The sequence below is a fragment of the Crotalus tigris genome, unplaced genomic scaffold, assembly GCF_016545835.1.
Source record: "Crotalus tigris isolate CLP2741 ecotype Arizona unplaced genomic scaffold, ASM1654583v1 scf7180000024437.13266115, whole genome shotgun sequence".
Lineage (NCBI taxonomy): Eukaryota > Metazoa > Chordata > Lepidosauria > Squamata > Viperidae > Crotalus > Crotalus tigris.
In genome coordinates this window covers 7,798,139-7,824,625 of record NW_024100606.1, presented here as the reverse complement: position 1 = coordinate 7,824,625, position 26,487 = coordinate 7,798,139, and the positions used below count along the sequence as shown (strand labels likewise).

General features: G+C 37.0%; 1 protein-coding gene across 6 annotated transcripts in view; it reads left to right on the top strand.

The window, feature by feature from the left end:
* Positions 1 to 2,472: 2,472 nt before the first annotated feature.
* The window catches only part of ARMC3 (armadillo repeat containing 3), a 99,505-nt gene continuing 75,490 nt past the window's right edge, over positions 2,473 to 26,487 (top strand). For all 6 annotated transcript variants that reach the window (XR_005555184.1, XM_039331443.1, XM_039331444.1 and 3 more), the window contains exon 1: positions 2,473 to 2,636. The gene's annotated coding sequence lies outside the window, so the exon portion shown is untranslated. The remainder of the gene's footprint in view (positions 2,637 to 26,487) is intronic.

Below are 26,487 nucleotides of genomic sequence, written 5' to 3'. Positions count from 1 at the left end.
CAAATAGTTCCCCTTCAGACGTTCTGCTTGAATACATGAACATTGGAGAAAGATAGAAGAGATTGTTTCTGTGTATGCTCTCATTCTCTCCCTGGTCAAATTTTCCAATTGTTTTGGCAGCTCAAGTTGCATTGTTATAGAAAAATTCTTCATACGGTTTTCCTACTGTATATGCAGGACTACAATGGCCACTTTTAGGATTTTTACACATTTTGTATATTTGGGACAGCATCCCCAGTACTACGCTTTTCAAATATGATGGCTGGAAGTAATGGACATAGTAATTCAATACATCTACAGCATGTCAGATTGAGAAACATTCTTGCTCAATGGATCTTCCTCCTTTCCTTTCCTTTCCTTTCCTTTCCTTTCCTTTCCCTTTCCTTTCCTTCCTCCCTCCCTCTCCTCCTTGGAATAGATAGAGCTGGAAGGGACCTTCTAGTCCAGCCCCCTGCTCAAGCAGGAGAACCTATACCATTTCAGACAAGTGACTGTCTAGTCTCTTCTTAAAAACCTCCAGTGATGGAGCGCCCATGATTTCTGAAAGCAAGCTGTTCCAATGGTTAATTGTCCTCACTGTTAGGAAGTTTCTCCTTAATTCCAGGTTGCTTCTCTCTTTGGTCAGTTTCCAACCATTGTTTCTCATCCTGCCCTCTGGAGCTTTGGAGAATAATTTGACCCCCTCTTCTTTGTGGTAGACTCACTGGAATACTGCTCTCGTGTCATCTCCATTTCTTCTTTTCTTTAGACTAGCCAAACTCAATTCCTGCAGCCCTTCTTCATGTTTTAGTCTCCAGGCCTTTAATCATTTTAGTTGCTCTTCTCTGAACTTTTTCCAAAGTCTCAACATCTTTTTTGTAGTATGATGACCAAAATTGGTTGCAATATTCCAGGTGTGGTCTCACTCGGGTTTTATAAAGCGGCACTAATACTTCGTGTGATTCTATGCCCATCTATACAACCCCAGGATTGTATTAGCTTTTTTGGCTGCTACTACAGACTGCTTCCTTTTACTTTCTCTCCTCTCTCCCCTTCCTTCTTCACTGTCTTCCTTCCTTCCTTTTTCTCCCCTCGCTCCCTCCTTCTCTTCCCTCTTCCTCCCCCTTCCTTCCTTCTTTCCTTTCTGCATTTTGCTAAGGAAAGAGTATCATTTCATTGCTGTATCTCATTTCTTGGTATTTACATACTGCCTTGTGAGTTATAATATTGCATGTTATGGAGTTGTAGCATTTGCTGGTGATTAACTAGTCCTTACTCCACGTTCCATTCTTTTGGCTCTTTAGCAGTAATAATAAGCAGGACGTCAGCTTGCTAAAATTGAGAATGCAGGGGGAAGAGAAATACTGTTTCATTGTTTTTCTCTTTTCGTACAGTATTATTCCCTCTTCTCCCCGCCGTTCTCCTCGGGTCGCTAACAGTCAAGCTGTGTGAATGTGTTTCAGAATTGGAAGGAAGAAATAATTCTTCCAGCAAACTGAGAATGCATTCGGAAATAACACTGGATCGTGTTTCTAATTTACAATACCAAAGCTGTGGCACAGGAAGAGGGAACGGCAGACTCCCCAGAAAAGGTTAAGCAACTTCAACCAATTCAGCACCCCCCCCCACGCATGCGCTAGCAATTACACAATGAAAGCATAGACGTACATAAACATTTAGCGAGCACCGCCTGGAGCTCGAGCTCTGTTGACGATTTGAGGGACTCTTCTTTGTAGTTCTTTTGGCAGCAGATCAGCCTTGATCTTTCCTATCCAAGCACGTCAGATCTACCTATTTTCCGGCTCAGACAAGATCTATGAAATATAGCGATTATATTTAGTTAATATGAAACTAGATTCCGAAGCGACTTTTCTCACATTAAGAACTTTTGGGCTTGATCCATTGAAGCGCAATAAAATCCGTTCAGACCTTTCCAAGCTTAACTTAGTGCACTTATTTAATTACCCATATTTGGAAACAAATTACTAATTACGATCCTATGAACTTTTTAAATAAGAAAGCTTTGGATGTGAACGGTTCTGCCTCTATACCAGTGTTTCCCAATTTGGCACTTTAAGATGTCCACCCATCTTAATTCTGCCAAACTAAAAAATCACTCCTCTTTTGTGTATAAAATGTAACCAACATATATAGTTGGTTGAATTGAGCAATATATAACCAAGTAATATAGCTGAATTGAGAAATACATAAAAAGGGTTGTGGAGAGGTGGGGGAAGTTTATCTAGCCATCTCTCTTCAATATCTGAATTGGTCCTTTAATGTGCTTTGTATGACATTTTATAATTCCATTCCTCAGAAAAAGAATGGTGCCTAATATGAACTTAGAAAGTCTCACTTTATATGACTCTAATGAATAGAAGTCTATGATCTATGACGGTAAAGTTGTGCCCCCTGGCGAAACTCTATTCTGCAGTTCAGCGCTCTAGAAACTGCTGTTACGCATGCGCTGTAAGGTGGCGTAACCTAGCGACAAGCAAAGCGGGACGCGTTCTTAAGAGTATGAGACCAATATTGGGAAGACCTGGGAACGTGTGTATCGGCCTAGAGGATTCTGAGATACAGATCTTCCTGTGTGACTGAAACTTTCTGGGGACGGTCTGAACTGAAAAGTCATCTGAAGAAAGGAAAGACCTTCGGTAATGCGAAAGATGTGCGCGGTGTCTGCATTAGCTTTAATTAGGATTTCTTCGTCTTCTTATAGTCTGTTAAATACATTTTAGAGAATACTTTGTATTTCATTATACGAATAATAAAGTAAGCACTTTAACAAATTGTAAGTAAAAGAAAATCTTCCCACTGTATTTTGTCTCCCAATTTTGTCTGTTCTCAGAAAATAATTATTTTGCTACATGCGGTCTCTTTGCTGTCACGCTGTGCAAAACAAACGAAAAACAGTTGTCCTAAAATACTGAAAAACAATAAATACTGAAAGTATATTGAAAGGCTATATATGCGGAAAAGAACGTCCTCTTCTAAAGATATATATATATATCATTAAGCTCTTTTATTTTTTATTAAGGTCAATTTTTTATCAGTGCAATTAAATTCTTATGTCCTGATGACTAAATTTTATTTAATGTTTTTACAGTGCGTTTATGTTTTTATGGCTTAATGTGAGCAATCATATGAGATAGGAAGCTATGTAAGTCTTGTAAATAAGTGAGTAAGTAAGCAAACAAGTGAATTTAATTATAAATAGCAAGGATTACATATTTAATACTTAAGCATTTTATTGCTGCAGTGGTGATAGTATTTTGTGCAAGTGTTTTAGGCAATGCCATATAAACAATCCATATAAGCAATCCAGTTTGAGATATACAACTTAAAATGGTACCATTTGTATTCTCTTGTTAAAAGAGTTTGATGATTTCTCCAATCCTTGATAAATCGATATTCTAAATCTTGGACAAATTTTCATTTCCTACCTTTGGGGTCCATTTTTTCAGAACCACTGCTTGTGGGTTCATTTCTTCCAAAAGCAATATGTGCAGTACTTCTCTGTGAATGCTATACTTCATGCATTGGATGAAATGATGAGTGACTCATCCATAGAAATGAAAAGAAAAAGAAAAATCCATAAAACAGCCATGCAGTAATAAATATGGTAATGTGTTCTCTTTTAAGATGCTGCAAAACACTTTAACAAGTTTTGTTTTATGCAGTCCAATTTTAGCATTACAATAAATATATTACAATGACCAATCCTATCCATATCTAATTAGGCCATATCTAATTGTGGAATAATCATTTTTAATTTGTAAAACTGATAATTCAAGCATGAGGGAGTTGTGAACCCAAGATTCTAATGTTTAATTTCAAAAGTGTTACACATTCTGATGTAGGTATATCCAAAATCTCTGTATTGTCAGATAATCTCTGAAGGCTGATTCTTACAGGAAAAATAATAGTAAGTTTATACAGAAAGAGGGGTTTGTTCTTATCGCACATAGTCCTCGACTTATAACCACAATTGAACCCAACATTTTTGTTGCTAAGCAAAGCAGTTGTTAGGTGAGCTGTTCCTCATTTATGACCTTTTGGGCACAATTATTAAGCAAATCACTGCAATTGTTAAGTAAATCATGTGGTTGTTAAGCAAATCTGATTTCCTCCATTTGCCTGTCAGAAGCTGCCTGGGAAGGTTACATGACCCCAGAACAATGCAACTGTTATAAATACATGGCAGTTGCCAAGCACCTGAATTTCGGTCACCTGATTATAGATGCTAAATTTTCTTGAGATTCTTCTTGCTGTTTCTGAAGCGGCTATAATTTTTACAGGGACAGGTTGCTAGCCTGATGCCTAACCCTCCTCCTTTTGCATCCAGGCTTGAGACCATCACATAGGAAGTTGCTGAAGTATTTGCCCAAAATAGAAAATACTGGAGATCCCTTGCTGCCCAATGTACTACATAGGTGGGAGGATCTAATATTAATGCTAATGATCATGGGGATTCTGCAATAGTCATAACTATGAAAATCAGGCTTAAATTATTTTTTTTCTGTGCTGTTATAATTTTCAGTGCACTAAATGAATGGTTGCAAGTCAAGGACTATCTGTAAAAACATTTCATATTCACTCTTGCTTCAAAGATGTTTTTCAACTTCTCAAACTAGTTTATGTCTGGTATTCTCTTCTGGCTATCCATCTAAATATAAACTAGGCTGGACTTTGCTTATTTTCTAAGCCCAAGTGAGATTTGTCATGTGCTACTTTTGTAGGTAGTCCTCAACCTATGGCCAGTCTCTTTACAACCTTTTGAAGTCTTTCATAACTTATTTACAACCTAGTTCTGAGGTTCTGATGGCTATACCCCTGGTCATGTGACTACCATTTTTGGAGCTCAATATCTGGCTTACATTTACACCTGTTTGCATTATAGCATAGTCACATGACCATATTTTATGATATGTTTGTTGAAAACTGGCATTTACTTACAATTGGGTTGCTTAACAATGGTGGTGTTTGCTTAATGACCAACACCGAAAAAGTCATAAAATCAGTTATGTGGGTAACCCACTTTACAGAGCTGTTAGAACTTAAAACCATAATGGGAAGGCTCCATTATGATTATAAGTCAAGGATTATCTATAATAGAATAAAGTAAAATATCAAAGTTATTTTCATGGTTTTTTGGATATATTTACACATTGGTGCTTATAGGTTTTTGAATTTTCAATATTTTGAAAATGGTCAATATGACCCAAAATTGCTTCTTTTGCTAACCATTGTTTTGATCATATGATTTATGTCACTTTCTCTTGAGCTTCAGTTCATGGAGATATGCCCTAACATTTTTCTGTAGAATTTGCTTGTAAAATTAAGAAGCCAATCTTCCATCAGTATTGCTAAGCCATCCTGATCCAGAAGTGACAGGCCCAAACTATGATGTTGCCACCATGTTTCTTATGGTGGAATGTACTGTTTGCCTTTAAGCAAATATAATACTTTTCGTTCAAGCAACAAAGTTCTGTTTTGGTCTCATCCGTCCATAGAACATTTTTCTAAGAACCTTTTGGCTTATCTGAGTAATATTTTTTTTTGCAAACTATAGATGGGCAGCAATGTTCTTTTGGAGTGTAGCAGCTTTCTCTTTTTATCCTGCAATGTTCACTACTGTGCAAGAGAGACCTTCAGTTCCTTAAACGTTACCTTCAGGCTCTTTGAGACTTCCTGACGTATTACATGGTTTGCTGTTAATATGATCTTGGTTGGTCAACCACTCTTGGAAAGGGTAACAGTGGTGTTAAATTGTCTCCATTTGTACCCCATCTATCTGACAGTGGACCAGTTGAGTCTAAATTCTTTAGAATTGGTTTTGTCACCTTTTTCATCCATCGAGGTCCTCAGAAATCTCCTTTGTACAAGCCATGATACACTTCCACATTTCTGTATTGTGAAGATTGGAGTTTCAGATTAAATACCCAGAATTCTGTTCTTTAAAGAAGGCAGACTTCCCACACTCAGAACTGATTATTGTTCCATTGATTGAAATACCTGATTCTAATTTCTTGTTTAAATGAACTGATAATCTTAGACTTACTTTTGTTACACAGAAGCATGTAGCTTTGGATTATTTTCTCAATAAATCAATGAACAAATATTATATTTTTGAATAGAATAAGACTCCTCTCCAAGATGGCTGCTGAACAGTAAGAAGTTTTTTTCTCTCTTGCAGACATTCTGCTGATTTTGCTGCCAAAGCGACTTCTCTGGCAGTGCTGCTCCTTGGATTTGAATGGGAGCACTTAGGAATGACCAAGATAGCTTTTGGATGGTCATGAACCCATCTGGGAAGGGGAGTCTTGAATATTCCAATTCCCTGTTAGAGTGGTTGGAAAGTCACTGGACATCCATCTTCCTTTTGGCAATTCCTTTTCTTAAGCATTTCTGGGTTTTAATTTCACTTTTTAAATATTTTGTTTTTTATCTTTAAAGGTTGACTGGTTGGTTGAATGCTGATTTATTTTAACCCTCTGGTGGACTCTGTTTTTTCCCCTTTGATTTATGTTGTTATTTTTAATAACTTTCACCTTTCTATAAGGAAACATGTGTTTTAGGATGGTGAAAGTGTTTTCATTTGATTTACATTAATATTGGACTCTCACCACAGTGTTTTTGCATTTTATTATTTTGCAAAATATTTGGAGCTTATTTTTTTAATTTTTGTTTTAATCTTGGATTGAAATATTCAGAAAATGTCTTCCCTATTTTTTTTCCACTTTGCTTCAGTGTTCTTTGTTTCCTGGCTAAGCTATGCAGGGCAACTCTGTATCAGATTACAGACAAGCAAGAAAAAGACTATTTAATAAGATAGAATTTTTAGTTGAAAACTTTTTTAAAAAAGTTGATGAAATAATAATGGCTGTGGAAAATATTCAGATGCAGATAGCTCTAGATAAATTAGATTCACAAAAGAAATATGATTTGAAAGTTGCAGACCCATTGAAAATAGCTATAGACTGTACAGAGTCGATTGCATATGCCTCTCTGAAGTTCAAGCTGCATCTTTTATAACAGGAAAGCCTGATTGAATTAAGAAGTGATAAATTGATTTTCCCTAGGAGGATTGAAGGAGGTTGGGAAATGATTTATCATACTTAATTGGAAACCATGTTCATCTGGACCTTTTGGGAAGATAGACCTATTGTGGAGACTGAATTTATTATATTTAACCAGACAACAATTGATAAGTGATGATATTAAGAAACAAACATGGATATTTGATCTAGGATCCATCTTAATTCTCAGGATGATTTGGGATAGATAAGATGCTGTGGTAAATTTTCTACTTAACTTCAACTTAATTACAATAATTGTTAACAGAGGGTTTTGAAACTTTAACCTTACTTTTTTGTTATTATTCGTGTTTCCTATTAACTATTTTATCATTAATATAGTGCATAGATGACAGGTCAGTGATTTGCAAATAGACAGTAGTTTAAAAATTTGGGGGGGTTCACAAGGGGTGGGAATAATATAATAATGTATTAATCAGTATTCAACTGGGGGGAGATAATATGTGTATATGTGCTGATTTTTAATGCATTTTTTTCCATTGTCGTCTTTGCTTTATGTTTTTTTCCTTTCTTTGCTGGTTTTTTTAAAAAAATTTCAATTTTGTATTTTAACTTTTTTTGAATAAAATAAAAATAGAAAAAAGAATAGAACAGAATGGAATAGTTTATTTGGGAAGTGTGGTTAAATACACAAGGAATTGATCTCTAGTATAGAAGCACTTAGTGTATTTGCAAAACAATACAGAAATAATAAACACCCAGGTAATTCCAGTCATTAGATTACAAAACTGAAATAGTGGACTGGACTCAAGCAGAACTAAAAGCTGTGGATAGGAAAACCAGAAAAATAATGACTATGAATCATGCCCTTCATCCTCGTAGTGATGTAGACAGACTTTACCTATAAAAATAGGTAGGTGTGAGATGTTACAAATATATCAGATGGTTGAAGAAGAAAAAGGGCCGTTGGAAGAATATCTGAAGGATAATGGAGAAGATGCGCTGAAGCTAGTATACCAGGAAGGCATACTGACTACTGAAGAGACCAAACTGACCTACAAGAAAGACCAAATGGAGAACAGAATGGAGGTATGCGAAGACAAAGCATTAAATGGCCAATACATTGCAAAAATAGCAGGGAAAACAGATAATAACAAGACCTGGGAACGGCTAAGAGCAGGAAAGTTGAAGAAAAAAACAGAAGGGCTAATTCTGGCTGCATAAGAAAAAGCATTAAGGACAAATGTATACAAAATCAGAATTGAGAAGACAGCAACAGGCAGCAAGTGCTATCTCTGCAAAGAGTTGAAGAAACAGTAGACTACCTGATTTTCTGCTGCAAGATTGCACAGAGTGATTATAAGAAATGGCATGACAAAGTAGCAACCATGGTGCATTGGAAGATCTGCAAGAAATAACCTTTTCCTGCAAGGAAGAACTGGTGTGATCATAAAATAGAGAAAGTAATAGAAAATAAAGAAACTAAATTACTGTGGGACTTTAGAATTCAAACAGACAGGTACCTACAATATAATACACCAGTCTTAATAACTGTCAATAAGAAAGACAAAAGAAAACTGGATAGTGGATATTGCAGTATCTGGAGGCAGCAGAATAGAAAAGAAAGAAATGGAGAAGATAACAAAATACAAAGATCTCCAAATAGAAATAGAACAACTCTGGCAAAAGAACGGAAAAGTAGTACCAATAGTCTTAGATGCCCTGGGCCCAATTCCAGAACAACTGGAACTCAACTTGAACATCATTGACATTGATAAATTCACCATCAGTCAACTACAAAGCACTGCTTTACTCAGAGCAGTTTACATTCTGCAGTGATGTATATAGTATCATCAAACATCCACATCTGCCTATCCCAGATCTTTGGAAAGGATTTAATAGGTAGACAAAAATGCCTGATCCACTCTGAACATATATCTTGACTGTGTGAATAATAATAATAATAATAATATTTAAAGTGTGCAACTAGTAGAAAAGGGCATAAGAGGTAATAAAAGGATAAATACTCTAGCCACACTCTATGACGGTGGCGAACCTATGGCACAAGTGCCAGAGGCGGCACTTGGAGCCCTCTCTATGGGCACACAGGCCATTGCCCCAGCCCTGCCTCCCCCCACAGCCCCCTCACCAGCAGCCCCCCCCGGAGGAGAGTCACCCCCGGGTGCAGCCCATGTGGAGCAGCACAGCCAAGCACATGGCAGCAGAGCAAGCCAAGCACATGGTTGCAGATACACAGTGATTGAAAACAAAGAAATAATGATTTGTTACTACAGATCAAGTCCAACAAGAAGAGGATATCTACAACAAATGCACCAGTTCTGGAAAGAACAACATCCAGAATCAGAAATAACAGAACAGAGACTAGCAGATCAACGCCAATTTATAATACGAAATAAAGTATTCACAGAAACAGAATTGGACGAACTGCAAAGGTTTACCCAGAGCAAAGAAATCAAAGCCTTACAAGAAGTAATTCAGAATGTAGAGGCAAACCAGGGGGAGTTGGCAGTGAAGGAATCCAGCATATACAACTGTTTGCATTGGAAACCAGGCACCTCTTCCTCAGGAAGAACAAAACCCTCTAACTAAAGAAATAAAAGAATTGAAACAAAGAATAACTGAGCATCTAGATCAGCACAAAAACAACAGAATAAGACTGCCTGCATTGAAGCTTGTTCCAAAGAAACAGCTAGCACAAGCATTAAAAGATGCAAATACTGCAATATCAAGTATAAGCACCAATTCACTGCAAGAAACAAACCAACTAATGTACAGCACAGCTGCCGTTATAACTGAATACCTGGGATGCAAAATCAACAAAGAAGAAAAACAAACAAACAGTGCACCACAAAAATGGAAGGTTAGACTAGAAAATAAGATCAGCAAGTTAAGATCACATGTAAGCAAGCTAGAACAGATGAAAGAAAAGAAGCTGAAGAACAAGAAGACCAAAGAATACCTAATCAAGAAATACCACTTAGAAACAAGGAAGATCAAGGAAGCATTGGAAATAATAAAGCAACCAATAACAGCTATAGCCAGGAAAATCAGTAGATATGAAGCTCGAATTGCAAACTATAGGCAGAACCTCCACTTTCAATCCAATCAGAAACGTTTCTACCAATCCATCAATGGAGAAACTGCAATGAATCAGTCAGTACCTGACAAGGAAGAAACAGTGCAGTTCTGGAAGCAGATATGGGATAACCCAAAGAAATACAATAAGGATGCGGCTTGGTTAAAAGAGGTGGATGCAAATAAAACAGAAGTTGAAATAAAAGAACTAGTAATAACAACAAAAATGGTAGGAAAAAGAGCAAGGAAAATCAAAAATTGGTCAGCACCAGGTGAAGATGAACTGCATGGGTTTTGGTTGAAACATCTAATTGTTATACACCCACTCATTGCCAAGCAGTTCAACAATATGCTACAAGGAGGAGAAATTGAAAAGTGGCTAACAATTGGGAAAACCTACCTAATAATGAAAAATCCAGCAAAAGGGGCAACACCAGGCAACTACAGGCCAATTACCTGCTTACCAACAACGTTCAAATTACTAAATGGTATGGTAGCTGATGCAGTACAACAGCATCTAGTTGAAAACAAACTCTTTCCACCTGAGCAGAAAGGAAACCGTCCCAATAGCAGAGGAACAAAAGTTCAACTCCTAATAGACAAAATGAAAACTGCAAGAAAAGGAAGACCAACCTGAATGTGGCATGGATTGACTACAAAAAGGCATTTGACTCTCTGCCACATAACTGGATAATCAAGTGCCTAGAAATAACAGGAGTCAGTAGAAACATCAGAAAATTTGTGCAAAGATCGATGGCACACAGTTGCAGATCAATGGTGAGAGACTGGGAGAGGTTAATATCAAGAGAGGAATATTTCAAGAAGATTCATTATCACCATTACTATTTGTTATTGCACTGTTTCCTCTGTCAACAATACTGAATAACTCAGGACATGGCTATCAAACATCAAAAACTTCTGCCAGACTATCCCACCTCCTTTACATGGATGATCTGAAGCTGTATGGAAAAAACATCATCTGAAATAGAATCGCTGCTCAACACTGTCCGTATATATAGCCAAGATATTGTAATGGAGTTTGGCTTGGACAAATGTGCCACACTTACTATCAAACAAGGAAAAATAGTGAAAACTGAAGGAATCAAGATGCCCCACGAAAATAACATTAAGAGTCTGGATGAGGAAGATTACTACAAATACTTGGGTATCCTTCAAACTGACAACATCAAGCACACTGAAGTCAAGAAAAAGATTACGGGTGAATACATCAAGAGAGTAAAGAAGATCTTAAAGTCCAAACTCTATGGAGGAAATACCATAAAGGCAATCAACACCTGGGCAATTCCAGTCATTAGATACACAGCTGGAATAGTGGACTGGACTCAAGCAGAACTAAAAGCAATGGATAGGAAGACCAGAAAAATAATGACAATGAATCATGCCCTTCATCCACGCAGTGAAATTGACAGACTTTATCTACCAAGGCAAATAGGTGGGCGTGGAATGCTACAAGTACATCCGATGGTTGAAGAAGAAAAAAATGGCTTAGGAAGAATATCTGAAGAAGAATGATGAAGATGCACTGAAATTAGTATATCGGGAAGGCTTACTGACTACTGGAGAGACCAAACTGGCATACAAGAAAAACCAAATGAAGAACAGAATAGAGCAGTGGTTCTCAACCTTTCTAATGCCGCGACCCCATAATACAGTTCCCCATGTTGTGGTGACCCCCAACCACTTACACATCACTGGGTGCCAGGGGCGTGGCCAAAGAAAAGGGGAAAAAAATGGCGGACAGCCTTGTTTGGCGACCCCCATGAAATGGTCATTCGACCCCAAATGGGGTCCCGACCCACAGGTTGAGAACCACTGGAATAGAGGCATGGGAAGACAAAGCATTACATGGCCAGTACGTTAAAAAAATAGCTGGGAAAGTAGATAATAATAAGACCTGGCAATGGCTAAGAGCAGGAAAATTGAAGAAAGAGACCAAGGGACTAATTCTGGCTGCACAAGACCAAGTCTTAAGGACAAACGCATATAAAGTCAAAATTGAGAAGACAGCAACAGACAGTAAGTGCCGCCTATGCAAAAAAGCTGAAGAAACAGTGGACCACCTGGTAAGCTGTTGCAAGAAGATTGCACAGACTGACTACAAGCAGCGGCATGACAAAGTAGCAACAATGGTGCATTGGAAGATATCATTTGCCTGTAAGTGAAAACTGGTGGGATCATAAAATAGAGAAAGTCATAGAAAATGATAAAATTAAACTGCTCTGGAACTTCAGAATTCAAACAGACAAGCACCTGCAACATAACACCCCAGACTTAACAATTGTCAATAAGACAGACAAAAAAGTCTGGATAGTGGACGTGGCAGTGCCTGGAGACAGCAGAATAGAAGAGAAAGAACTGGAGAAGATAACAAAATACAAAGACCTACAAATAGAAATAGAAAGACTGTGGCAAAAGCAAGCAAGGTAGTACCAATAGTCATAGGCTCCTTGGGTGCAATCCCAAAACAACTGGAGCACCACTTGAACATCATTGGCATTGACAAATTCGCTATTAGTCAATTGCAAAAGGCGGCCTTACTAGGAACTGCTTCCATCCTGCGACGATATCTGTAATACCATCAAACATTCACATCTGCCTATCCCAGGTCCTGGGTAAAGACTTGATAGGTAGACAAAATGCCAAATCCAGTCTGAACATCTGGCTGACTGTGCGATGATCCATTATAATAATAATATTTAAAGTGTGCAACTAGTAGAAAAGGGCATAAGAGGTAATAAAAGGATAAATACTCTAGCTACGCTCTCTGACGGTGGTGAAGCTATGGCACAAGTGCCAGAGGCAGCACTTGGAGCCCTCTCTGTGGGCATGCAGGCCATTGCCCCAGCCCTGCCTCCCCCCACAGCCCCCTCACCAGCAGCCCCCCCGGAGGAGAGTCACCCCCGGGTGCAGCCCGTGTGGAGCAGTGCAGCCAAGCACATGGCAGCAGAGCTGTGGGCCGTGGAGGGCCATTAGGGTGGGCGGGGTGACGGTGGAGCAGGATGGGGGGGCGGACGGGCGGAGCAGTTTTTGGGCACTCGGTCTCTAAAAGGTTCGCCATCACTGTTCTATGGTTTATGCATGCATATTAGTAATCACCTGTTTTATCAACTGCGAGAATTTGGTGTGCAGTAGAGTCATGGCATGAGGGAAAAAACTGTCTCTGTGTCTAGTTGTCTTGGCATATAATACCCCGTAGTTCCAACCTAAGAGAAAGAGTTGAAACACTTTGTGTTAAAGATGTGAGGGATCTACAGATATCGTGTCAGTTCTCCTTCTGTATGGCACAATTAATAGTTCTTCTATGGAAGGAAGGCTGGTTGCAATGTTTCTTTCAGCAATCTTGACTATCAGTAGGAATTTGTACAAACCAGACAGTTATAGAAGTACAAATGACAGATTCAGTAATTCCTCTGTAAAATAGTATCAACAGCTCCTGGGGCAGTTTGAACTTCCTAAGTTAATGCAGGAAGAATATTTTTTGTTGTGCCATTTTAATGATGGTTCTGTTATTAAGCGTCCATTTCATATCTTGGAAGATTACAGAACCCCAAAATTTGAAGGACTATATTGCTGACACTGTACTGTTGATATAATAAGAGGGGGGTAAAATAAAAAGTCTCCTCCTAAAATCCACTATTACTATATTGTAATATCTACAGTACTAAGACATTTGCTAATAGACTTGCCTTCACTGTTTGTATATGTAATATATTTTTCTTCCAATGAAATACTTATCTCTTTCATCTTACATAATTTCACATTTAAGACAATAAATGAAGATTTATTATTTTCATATATCATGCAAATGAACCATAACAAATTGTACTGTATGAATCCATCATTCCTGTTTTGTAAATTATGATTTACAACTTATAATTATGTACAAACCATGCCATTATATTTTGTTTAACAAACAGGCTTACAGGAGTATGTGATCCTATCCAATAAATAGTTATATGAATTCTGGTCAATTTTGCTTACGTTATAACTGACATGGAATTGCTTTATTGTTGTTTTGGTTGACAGCTTAATTGATTATTTTTTTAAAAAAGTTACATGTATGTTTACCTCTCCCTGCCAAAATAATAGTCAGCAAGCAATAGCTAAGGCTTTTGTCTCTCTAAGAACATTTAACAGCATAATGAGTTTGAACAGTAACTTAGCCAATACTGTGTGGTGAAAGAAGAAGGGGGATACTGACATGTAGGAGGATTTCAATGGATTAAGAAAGTAATACCTTTCTGAAGTGTATATTTTCCCAGTTCGTAATAAATCAGTTGAGGTCAGCATAGCTAGAGTTTCATGTTGTCAACGTTATCCCTTGAGACTTTGAAAGGGATCCCCAAGGACAATTTTTAAAAGGGTTAGAATTGGATGCACATATTAGCAATGCAGACTACAGCACAAGGATCTGCTCTACTAATATATAGATGCCACATTTGTTAGAATGCTATTTTTGAATGCTAGTTAATTTATGTGAGTAATAAATAGGGAACTGGAATGCAAATAATAAAACTATCAAATAAAGCATATATAACTGTTTTATGCTAAACTCATTATGGGCTGACTCAGCAATATTCATGTTTTTGAACATCAGTTCATGAAGAGATTTTTCTGAACCTTATCAACAAAAATACTAAGAAAGATTTAACTTGGAATATGTTGCGTGCAAATGTGTTCTCAACAACTGCCCCATGGTCTAAAATAAGAATACAAATTGTTTTGTTCACTTGTCAAAATATTCTGTTTCTTTGATTTGATAGTTTTGGCTGAATATGTTCTTGTGTATTAGATATATAAATATATTTGTTATGGGAGTATTCATAAGGATATGTATGTCTATAAAATGTCATTAATATTTTAGCATTTTATACAACAGATACAGTAGTGGCCAAAATTGTGGAAACTTTTTGGGAAAAGTGTACAGTAAAAATGCCACCTTTGGTTAAGTTTCCACCAATTTTTCTTCTAATTTCTTTACAACTGTAGCCTTGTGCACTTAATAATAATACTATGTTACATCGCTTTCTGGGTGACCAGTCAACTCCTTGCACCATTACTTTAATTTTATTACGTTTTACAAGCTCATTAAATGAAAGAGCACAAAAAACTCCAACCAACTTGATAGCGATCACATAACACACCTCCTCTCAGTTTCAGTATATGACATCAATAACTGAATCCTACTGTGATCTGATTGGCTCATTGCCAAAACAAGATGACACCTGATTGGCTCTCTAAACACTCGTGTTCATTGGCTACAATCAGATGAAGGAAAGCTACCTGATATCAACCTAAGCAAGTTATGCTTCCTTTTTCTGGTTATTTGGCTATAACCTTTCATAGAATACAGTATAGATAATTGAACAAACTTTGTTGCATTACATTCTTGATTAAATTATCTTTCTATTGATATATAATTTTATGGCACTACTCCAAAAAATGTGGTGATATTAGCCATCAAACCTCAAAAATACACTTTTCCCAAAAGGTTTCCACAATTTTGGCCACTACTGTATATGTAATCTGAGGTCCCAAGGCTGCATACACTTGTCAGAAGTTTTAAATGTAGTCCCCAGGTCACAACAAAAAAGACAACTTATTAAATTCAAAAATAAGCCAACACTATTTTTTTCTCAGACCACATCTACTTTTATAGTGCAACCCCTGACATGCCATTAAATGACCAAGCACAAGTTTTATTTTGTATCCCTTTTACAGAACAATATCAAATTGTATTCTTTAATGGATCATCATCAAAGTTAGATCATGGAGAGAAAATAGAGAAAAAAAAGGAAGCGTAGCTGGAATAACTAAGTACATTTTTGTGTAATGATTCTCATTAGGTCATTGCCAATGCTTAATCAGTTAAGATTAACAACTTATCTCCATATCAAGATTCCAAACTATTCCCTTTAATGTTTCACAGTTTCTCATACTCTCTACCACTTCAGTAATGAGTAATGGGTGAAGAGTAGGATAATTGGTCTCCGATCTTTGTTAATTAGTAGGTACCTTCATAGTTCTAAAAGTATGTGGTCCTTTAACAAAATGATGGTTCTTGAGACTGAAGCTACATGTTATCATAAAGCATTTTATTTATCAGAAGGCGAAAAAGAACTTCTGCAAAAATCCTGGATTGCCCAAAGTTTGTTCACCATTTATTATTCAATAACACCTCTTGGATCTATGTATACGGTTTAAAGGTCTTTTTGGAAATACAGGTTATGATTGGGACTGGGCTTTTGGTTTATTATATGTTTCTTTTTTGTTTTAATTTAATTAAATAATTAAATAATATTTTAAAAGTTGAGGATGCTTGGCAGAAGCTAAAGAACATGTGTGAATACCCTACATTTTGATACCAGCTCCTTTTCATGCTTTTGTAGAATTTTGATGGGCTTATGTTCTTTTCCATGACTGATTGCTTCATATTTATTTTCTTGATTTCTTCTTGTTTTCTTCTCTATTTATAAACCTTTATAAACCAGGTTGTCTGACATCATACTTGTGTAAAAAAAAAATTCTTAGCATAATAGTCTTTTTAGTTTTTGAATCAGATAACTTGACAGATGAACAGTCTGCTTGGTACAAGGAATTCTCAGCTTCCTTTTGCTCCACTAGAAGTTTCATTCCATCAGAATTCCACTGTAAATGTTGAACAAGAAAATATTCATTTTCTGCTAATTTTTAATGGAAATAAATCAAGAATACCATCTTTTATCAGATTGATTTAACATAAATACAAGTTTTAAATGACCAAAGTTTTCTTTCAGTTCATAACAAAATCTAGTATTCAAAAGACACATCTTGTCTATTTGAGCATATTCTATTTTAATCCTCACTAATAAGTCAAAACCCCAATTTTCTTCAGCCTTGTTCTAGCTTTCTTTCTTTGCCAACTCGCCTTCCATATCCATGCTTTTAAGTCATCAAATAGATCTCCCTCTGTTATTATACATATTATTTGAGATAAAAGAGGCCATCCAGTCGCCATTGTTTTGGAAGGACTAACAAATCATCTCTCTATTTTTCCATCTTGACATAGTTGTCCTGAAATGTTTATCTTCCCTTCGGTCTGTTCTTCTTCTTGATTTTCAGGTTTCTTCTGGTTTATATAGAAAGTCTTTTCCATTTTCAGTGTTGTTTGTCCCTTTTCTGGGTTTTTCGTTAACTGTGTTTGTTAATCAGTTGAATCGTCTATCATAGTATTTGATTGTTCCATTTCTTCTATTATATTCTGTGTTGTTCTTTAGTTGTAATCAAAGTTTGGGCTCATATATCTAGGCTGACATCTTGTTCTTTTCTGTAGCTTTTTATTTCATCAGAAGTTGTAAGAATAGTTTCATAAATTGCTTTCAACATAAAGAGAATCTGTTCCTGATCTTCATCCATGTTCTCTTAGTGGTGTGTTAAATTAAAAGCTTTACAATCAGAGAATGAAAATAATTTTGTCACTGAGTATAGAACACAGCTGGGCTTCTCACAGCTGAAATCTGCCAAAGTTGCAAAAGTCTTATCTATAGTCTGGGCTTCAAGCCAAGTCTCTTTTAGACAATAATAAGTTGTAATATATCAGTTTTAGTCACAAGATGTCGCTCATATCGTTTAAGATTTTTTTTAAGTCCAGAATTTTTATAATCCTTTTTCCAATTTTACTTCCTTTTTGTAAGTAAAAACTCAAAACTTTAATAAGAATAAGAAATCTTTTAGTCCTCAAATTTTAGAAAGATAGAAATCCAGTTAGAATCAGTTTATTCTTTCAGCGTCTTAAACTCCCCTGGATAGTCAGTCGCTGCTGTTTTTAGAGGGTGGGATGGAATTTCCCTTCCCTCTCTCCATGGGGAGGGAATACTTTGGGCAGCTTATACTGGTGGAAAAAATAGTTAGGATTGAAGAGAAGTTCAGATCTCACCCAGTCTCATCTGCACTGCTTTATAGGTGGTAAGTTTGATTTTGGCTATCTGCAGCCTAGTGACGGGCCACATTTCTATGGCTGGTCTTTTGTCTGCTGGTTTGGAGGGCTGCCCCGGATCGAGTGGAAGGGCTACTGCCCTCTCACAATCAAGCGGGAGTCCCCTCCTTGCTTGTTGCTCCTACAGGGCGACTTTCTACCCTTTCCAGGGTCCCCCAGTGGTGCGAAATTGGACATGGAAGATGGAGCTCGCCTTCTAGTGGCCAGGGCAGCTGCGGTGGCAAACCAGAAGTTCCCTGATTTTTCTATTTTTAATTCTGTATAATCTAAAAGATTGTATATGAATGTATAGAAGCATACAAACCTTACAGCAAGATATAAATTCTTCTCTGAAACAAATTAAATAATATTATAGATTTAAGCAGCTCCTACAATTCAAATTTAGCTGAGAAATAAGATAAAACCATTTAGTCAATGACACTTGTTTTTACTTTGCCAAATAATTTTTCATATTTCTGAAAATAATTGAAAGAAATCAGAGATCCTAAAAGCAGAACTGTAATCATCCTGGATAAAAGTGATGTTGGCTTCCTAAGTGAATATATAACAGCTCAGTAGTTCACGTTACATCCTTATTTTACTATCTGTTCTCCAGAGGAGGTAATTGCCCTCAGAACTGACCTCTGATTCCTTGAGTAAGTTACACACCTGGTATTGCTTTCACTTTTAAGTTTGCTAACTGCAGTTCCTTGAGCTTTAGAATTTTTTCCCCTTCTATCATATGTGTTTTCAGAAATTGATGAAAGATAAGGAAAGTAATGTATTTCAGTTGGCCATCCATGTAAGGTTAACAGCTACTGTTTTTCTTACTTTGGGCATTTCCCTCTTAGGCTGCCTCTTATTAAATCAATTAGTCACTAGTTCATTTGGATTCTATGATTTAAGTAAATAGTTAGCAGGTACATCATATTTTAGTTTAGAGTTACCCTATCAGGTTGCAAAACAAAAATAAAAACAAACCAGGTATCTGCTATTTGTATTTGTATTTGTATTTAATTTTATTTATATGCCGCCCAATCGCAAAGGACTCAGGGTGGCGTACAGAGATTAAAACAATCATAAAACAATAAAATAATACAGTCATACCGCGAGTCCGATCATATCCCGCCCCCCCCCGGGGACATCAGCCCCAGGCCTGCCAGAACAGGAGAGTTTTAATGGCTTTCTTAAAGGCCAGCAGGGTGGGAGTAGTTCGAACCTCGGGGGGAAGTTGATTCCACCAGGTCGGAGCCACCACAGAAAAGGCCCCTCCCCGAGGGCCCGCCAGCCGCCATTGTCTGGCCGACGGGACCTGAAGGAGGCCCAATCTATGGGACCTCACCGGTCTCTGGGAACTGTGTGGCAGAATGCGGTCCTGTAAGTAACCTGGCCCTATGCCATGAAGGGCTTTAAAGGTGATAACCAACACCTTGAATTGCGTCCGGAGACCCACAGGAAGCCAGTGCTAGTTGTTAGTGAGGAGTTAAGAATTTTCTGTATTGGGAGCTTCCGCTGGGGAGCAACGTTGATGGCGGCTACTTTGTAGCCGTCCTCCTGGGACGGCGTCAGATCTGCGGAGCGCAGCGAACATCAGCTGGCCCGCGGCTCGGAATCCCCTTCCCAGGCGAAGGGAAGGGGTAGAGATTGCAAGAATAGAGGTAGAACCTCTTAGCCCCCTCTGGATTTTTCTTTTGAGGGGGCAGAAGGAGCGTTCCCTCGGAGTTCCTGCTTTCTCCGCCTCCCAGCTGTTTTTGTCTCTTCGGAGACAAAAGGAAACGCCGCTACCATCTCCGCGTTTAAAGTGTTCTGGTGAGTAATTTTTAAAGCGGACAGAGCAGTTTAAAGGATTTTTTTTTTAGTTTAGTATTTTATTTTAATTTTTTTCTAGTTGACTTTGATTCTTTTCCCTTGTTTCTTTTTTGTCGGCACGGAGAGTGAAAGTAAGATGGCGTTCTGAAAGTACTTTGTTCTTTTGTTCTTTACTTTTTTTTCCGGAAAGAAAATATGGACTTAAATGAATACATCTATTGTTTTTAACTTTCTCCTTTATTTTCTGATCGTGTTTTGGGCACTTTTCTTGGCTTTTTTTTTAAACTTTAAGAATTTTAGTACTTTTTTTTCTTTTTCCTTTTTCCTTTTAAGAGGAAAGAGAAGAGAATAATACTTTGAAAAATGGCTTCAAAGAGGCAACCGGCCTCTATACTTTCTAAGGTGGTTTCCTCTCCTATGTCCCAGTACAGGGAAATGGAGCATGCTTTGAGAATCAGGGGTTTGAAAGAAGATATGAATCAAGATTTGACAGAGATGGTGCTTAATGATCTAGCTCTTGTTTTGAATATGGATAAAGATGAATTACGCAGAGAAGTGGAAAAAGTTTACAGAGTTAATTCTTGGATTGCGAAACAAAAGAATTTGCCAAGAGATGTGGTGATTTATTTTACAAAGAGGCCTCTGCGTAATGAAATCATACAAGCTTATTACAATAAGAGATTTCAGATTGCTGCCCAAGATGTCATTATTTTAAAGGAAATTCCATCAAAAATTTTAAGAAACAGGAAAGACTTTGCTTTTTTAGCTAATGAACTTAAAGCAAGATCGATGTCATTCAGATGGGAGATTCCGATGGGTATTGTTTTGAGCCATGCGGGGATGCGTTATAGGCTTAACACGGTTGCTAAAGCCAAAGAGTTTTATAATACGGTCCTGGGAGCAGGCTCATCTTTATCTATGATCCAGAAATCTTCGGGCGGCAAAGAGGTGGAACAGCAATCTGAAGGATTAGGTCTGATTTCTGCTGGGAAGTCACAAGTGGAATGGCAACGTCAAACAGAGGTTAAAGAGCAGAGGATGACCCGTGCAGCACACAGACGCAAGGAAAAGGAACAACAGAAGAAAGAAGCCAAAGAATCTTCTTATGAAAGTGCTTCATTGCCGGTGGGAAGAGCAAGACCCAAGAGTTCTGCAACACATTCATCAATGGCAGATCTTCAGGCAGTCTTCTCCAGGCTCCTGGTTAAGGGAGATGGCAAAGTTCCTGACCTGGAATATTAACGGCCTTAACTCCCCTCAGAAAAGAAAGAAAATCTTTCATTATTTAAAGCAACATAACAATGATATTATCTGTTTGCAGGAAACTCATATTTTACTTAAAGATCAAAAATATTTAGCTAATGTTCGTTTGGGATCTCATTTTGTATCTCCTGCCCCTGGGAAAAAAGGGGGAGTGGTTATTTATGTTAAGCAAAATCTACCAGTTTGTCTGGTAGAATCAGATCCTCAAGGAAGATATGTAATGATTGAACTTGGCTTATATGGTAAGAAAATACTTGTAGTGGGACTGTATGCACCAAATCAGCAACAAGAACAATTTTATAAACTGTTACATCAGAAAATAATTTCGCTGGACTATAGATCTGTGATATTAATGGGGGATTGGAATGGTGTTTTAGATACACAAAGGGACAAAAAAGGTTCTTCTACCCTTTCTAAACAGGCTAAATTACCTAAAGCCTTTTTTGATCTGAAAGAGGACTGGGAATTGAAAGACTATTGGCGTGAACGTAACCAAGAGGAGAGAGACTTTACCTTTTTTTCAGATAGACATCAATCTCTTTCAAGAATTGATTTTTTTTTATTACAACTGACTTATATAATAGGGTAAAGAACGTAAAATTTTTTCCTAGGTCATTGACGTATCATAGTCCAGTTTGGATGGAGCTGATTTATGAAAAAGAGGAGAGGAGATCCTGGAGGGTGAATGAGAACTTATTTAGACAAGAAAAGAATGTTCAAAAGTTAAAGGAGTGTTTAAAGGATTATTTTGTTTTGAATATGTATAAGGGGACATCAACATCAATGGTATGGGATGCAGGTAAAGCTTTTATGCGTGGGATTCTGATAAAAAATGAATAATGTTCATAGACAAAAGCAGACTCAGAAGCGTAAGGAACTGGAAGATGAGATTAAATTAAAAGAAAAGTTTTTAATTTTAAATCCTTCAGATGAAAAGGTTAAGGAATCTATAAAGTTCTTAAGAACACAATTTAACATGTTGATGGCTGATCAATCTGCAACTAATTTTTTGTTTATGAAACAAAATACATTTTGTAATGCCAATAAACCAGGGAGATGGTTGGCCTATCAATTAAGAAATATTTAAGGGATGTGGTGGTCTCCCATGGAAAATGAGACACGCAGACAGGTATCTCGGGATGAGAGCCCAGAGCTGACTCCAGCACCCTCTTTTATTGTTACTAAGGTTTTTACATCACACAGCATAATCAAAAGACGTCTATAGGGGTGGTTACAATGTATCAAATAACAGACACTCTCCAGATACAAGGCTACTGCAGGTGTTCTTATCAGAGTCTGTCCAAAAGGCTGATGAATGTATCCTGTGTCTGAAACAGTTATCTCAGGCCCTTGTGGGAGATGCCCATGGATAGATGCCCATGGACATTTGTGCAATTAGTCCGCACATCTCCTCCTTTTCTGTTTTTTCTTTAATGTTACTCACTTCCAGTTCCAGAAGGGATCTTGATTCACTGATTAAGGCGTCCTTCCTAGTGGAGGGTGTAACATTTTTGCACATTTGCAGGAGGGAGGGAATACATTGAATGCAACAACATAGCAATACAAATAATATCAAAATGGTTACTATAATAGAAATCAAAGATCGTAGCCAGGATCCATCCGGTAGCCAGGACCAAAGGGCACCCCAAATATCCACGGTGCCTGATCCATCACTGTGTAAGGGATTATTCTGGAGCATAGATTCCATTTTCTTTGCTGTAGCAGAAATATTAGGTTGAAAATCATGTATATACATACAACAATGAGAATGAATGAAGGCACATACACCGCCTTTTGCTGCTAAAATAATATCTAAAGCATACCGATTTTGCAAAACTACTTCCCTTATTTCCCCCATTTCTTGATTAATCATTTTAATGCTGTTAATTGTTTCATTAAACATATGAACAGTCCAATTGTTAAGCAAATGAAGGTCTCTATAGTTCATGGCAACTCCTAGATTGGGTAGAATCCCTCTGCTGATTTGAGTCTCTAAACTACCACCCAATGTTAGGGGTGGATCTGAGGAACCAGTATCACGTTTGTTCTGCAGGCGTCCATCAGGGAGATGAGGCAAGGCATATACAGCAGGAGTCAAAAGGCCCAGTGTACAGGTGCCTTTCCAATCCTTAGGCACCTGGCGATAGGCTCTACGGCCACATAGTAGCCACATATCGGGTAACTCATAATAACCCTGGTGAGACTCATTAGCAAATGTTATTATGGATTCCATGTCAAGGCAAGCCATGTAGGTACTGATGTTTGTCCATTGATTGCTTTGATAAGTGTCATTTACCTTAGTAAGGTTGCTTTTGATGGATTTACATTTCTTTGCTGAATTCCATATAATAACTTGTTGACAATTACTATAAGTTCCCAAATAAATGGCAGTACGGAATAGTCCTGTGCTATAAAAACAAAATCTGGCCAGATATTCTTCCAAAGCCATTTTTTCTTCTTCAACCATCTGATGTACTTGTAGCATTCCACGCCCACCTATTTGCCTTGGTAGATAAAGTCTATCAATGTCACTGCGTGGATGAAGGGCATGATTCATTGTCATTAGTTTTCTGGTCTGCCTATCCATTGCTTTTAGTTCTGCTTGAGTCCAGTCCACTATTCCAGCTGTGTACCTAATGACTGGGATTGCCCAGGTGTTGATTGCCTTTATGGTATTTCCTCCATTGAGTTTGAATGTATCCTGTGTCTGAAACAGTTATCTCAGGCCCTTGTGGGAGATGCCCATGGATAGATGCCCATGGACATTTGTGCAATTAGTCCCACAAAGGGAGGCTAACTTTCCTAAATTGACAGAAGATCAGAAGCAAGAAATTAATGGTCCAATTACTAATGAGGAAATTGTGACAGTTATTAAGCAATTAAAATTAGGTAAAGCGCCAGGTACGGATGGTTTGACACCTATTTATTATAAAACTTTAGTAGAAGAGATGACTCAACCTTTAGGTGAACTTTTTAATAACATATTGCAGGGTTCAGAGATTCCTCCGTCATGGCGCAGTGCTTTCATATCCTTGATTCCAAAAGAGGATCAAGATCTTACTTTACCAAGGAATTATAGACCTATATCTCTTTTAAATGTAGATTATAAGATTTTCGCAAAAATTTTAGCTAATAGGCTTATGACGGTTGTGCATCAGCTTATACATAAGGACCAGTCGGGTTTTATAACTGGCAGGTACATGAAAAATAATGTTAGACAAATTATTAATATATTAGAATATTTAGATAAGAACAACCAAGTCCCTGCAGGGCTGATATTTTTAGATGCTGAAAAAGCTTTTGATCAATTGAACTGGCATTTTATGTTAAGAGCAATTGAGGAGATGAATTTTGGAGAAAAAATATTACAAGCTCTTACTGTTATCTTACTGTTATATATCAAAAACAAACGGCACAACTTACTGTTAATGGGGGTTTGTCAGAGATTTTTACAATAGAAAAAGGTACTAGACAGGGATGTCCTTTGTCACCGTTGCTGTTTGTTTTAACATTGGAAATTAACAAAAAAGAATATAAGTTAAGAGCTTTTGCAGATGACTTGGTGGTTACTTTGTCTCAACCTACTTATTCTGTAGTGAAGTTATTACAGTTGATATACCAATATGGATTAGTTTCGGGTTTCAAAATTAATAATAATAAGACTAAAATATTATCTAAAAATATGACTACTTGTGATAAACAGATTTTGGCTAATTTGACTGGTTTTGAAATTGTTGATAAGATAAAATATCTGGGGGTTATTTTATCTGTTTCTAATGTAAAATTGTTTAAGAATAACTATGAAAGGTTGTGGGTACAAAAAGACTTGAAAAATTGGGAGAACTTATAGTTATCTCTCATGGGAAGAATTGCAGTGATTAAAATGAATTTAAATGAATGGCAGAAAGGCATTAATAAATTTATTTGGGCAGGGAAAAAACCAAGGGTAAAGTTTAAAATTATGCAGGACTTCCGTGAGAGAGGTGGACTCAAGGTACCGAATTTGAAATTATATTATGATGCTGTGGTTTTAACATTAATTAGTGATTGGGTAAATTTAACAAATTTAGAGATACTCCATTTGGAGGGATGGGATTTACTATCTGGGTGAGAAATGTTAAGTTTACACAAGCCCAGAATTTAAGGGAGAATTTTTACAAAATGTTTTACAGATGGCACCTTGATCCACAAAAGATGTCTCTCATGTATCCTGACTTACAGCCTAAATGTTGGAGATGTGGCTGCCTGGATGCCACTTATTATCATATTTGGTGGTCGTGTAAAAATATAAAAGCTTTTTGGATTAAGATATGGTGGAACATTCAGAGAATTTTTAGAAAGAGGGTAAAATTTACTCCACAATTGTTTTTGCTTGGTATTGTTACTGATTGTGATGCTAAGGAGGTTATATTGATGTTGAATTTGATTACAGCCGCAAGGCTGTTAGTAGGTCAATACTGGAAGAAGGAATCTTTGCCTACTTTGCAAGAGTGGTTTTTAAAAGTATCTTACTTGGCGGAAATGGCAAAGATTTCGGCTTTCTTAAAAGAGCAAACGCAAGAGAAATTTTTTGCTGTATGGGAAAAATGGATAAATGTTATACAATTTAAATTGGATATGAAAAAATATCATTTAGCTTTTTTATAACTTGTATAAAAACTTTACTTTTTCTTTTTCTTTTCTTTGCTTTTCTTTTTTAAATACTTTTTCTTTTTAAGGTTTATAATTCTTTTTTTATATATATTTTATTCTTAATTATCTTATAATTTTGTTAATTTCTTTTAATTAAGCCTATATTCTGCTCTGGGAAGCTCCGGGGGGGGGAGGGAGGGGGTGGTTTGGGAGGGGTTGGGGGAGGGTTGTATTGTTTTGTTTTTTTTGTTGTTGTTGTTATTGTTTTTTTTTCTGTCTTTGTAAAAGTTTTTAAAAATTTTCAATTAAAAAAAAAAGAATTTTCTGTATTGTTTTGCTGCCAGCTTGTGGTCCAAAAAGGCTGGGAAACACTGGGCTACATTGAGGGATGGCTCTAATAGGTGAAGAGTGGTACTTTTTTCTTGGTAGTTTTATTGAATTAATTAATACATATATCAACACATTAAATGGCAACAAAAAGTTACAAGTTTTTGAATTTCTTTATTTCCATCTAGTGGTCACATGAATTTCTTCAGCTCTGATATAGTAAATCTAGCTTCAAAAATAAGATTTAAATTTTGGCATTCATTCATTTTTTTTCTGTTTGTAGTACTACCAAACAAATTGGGAATTTAGGACAGGCGCCAGAGGGCAGTTGGTTCTGAATGTTATATAGACTTGATGGATAGTATT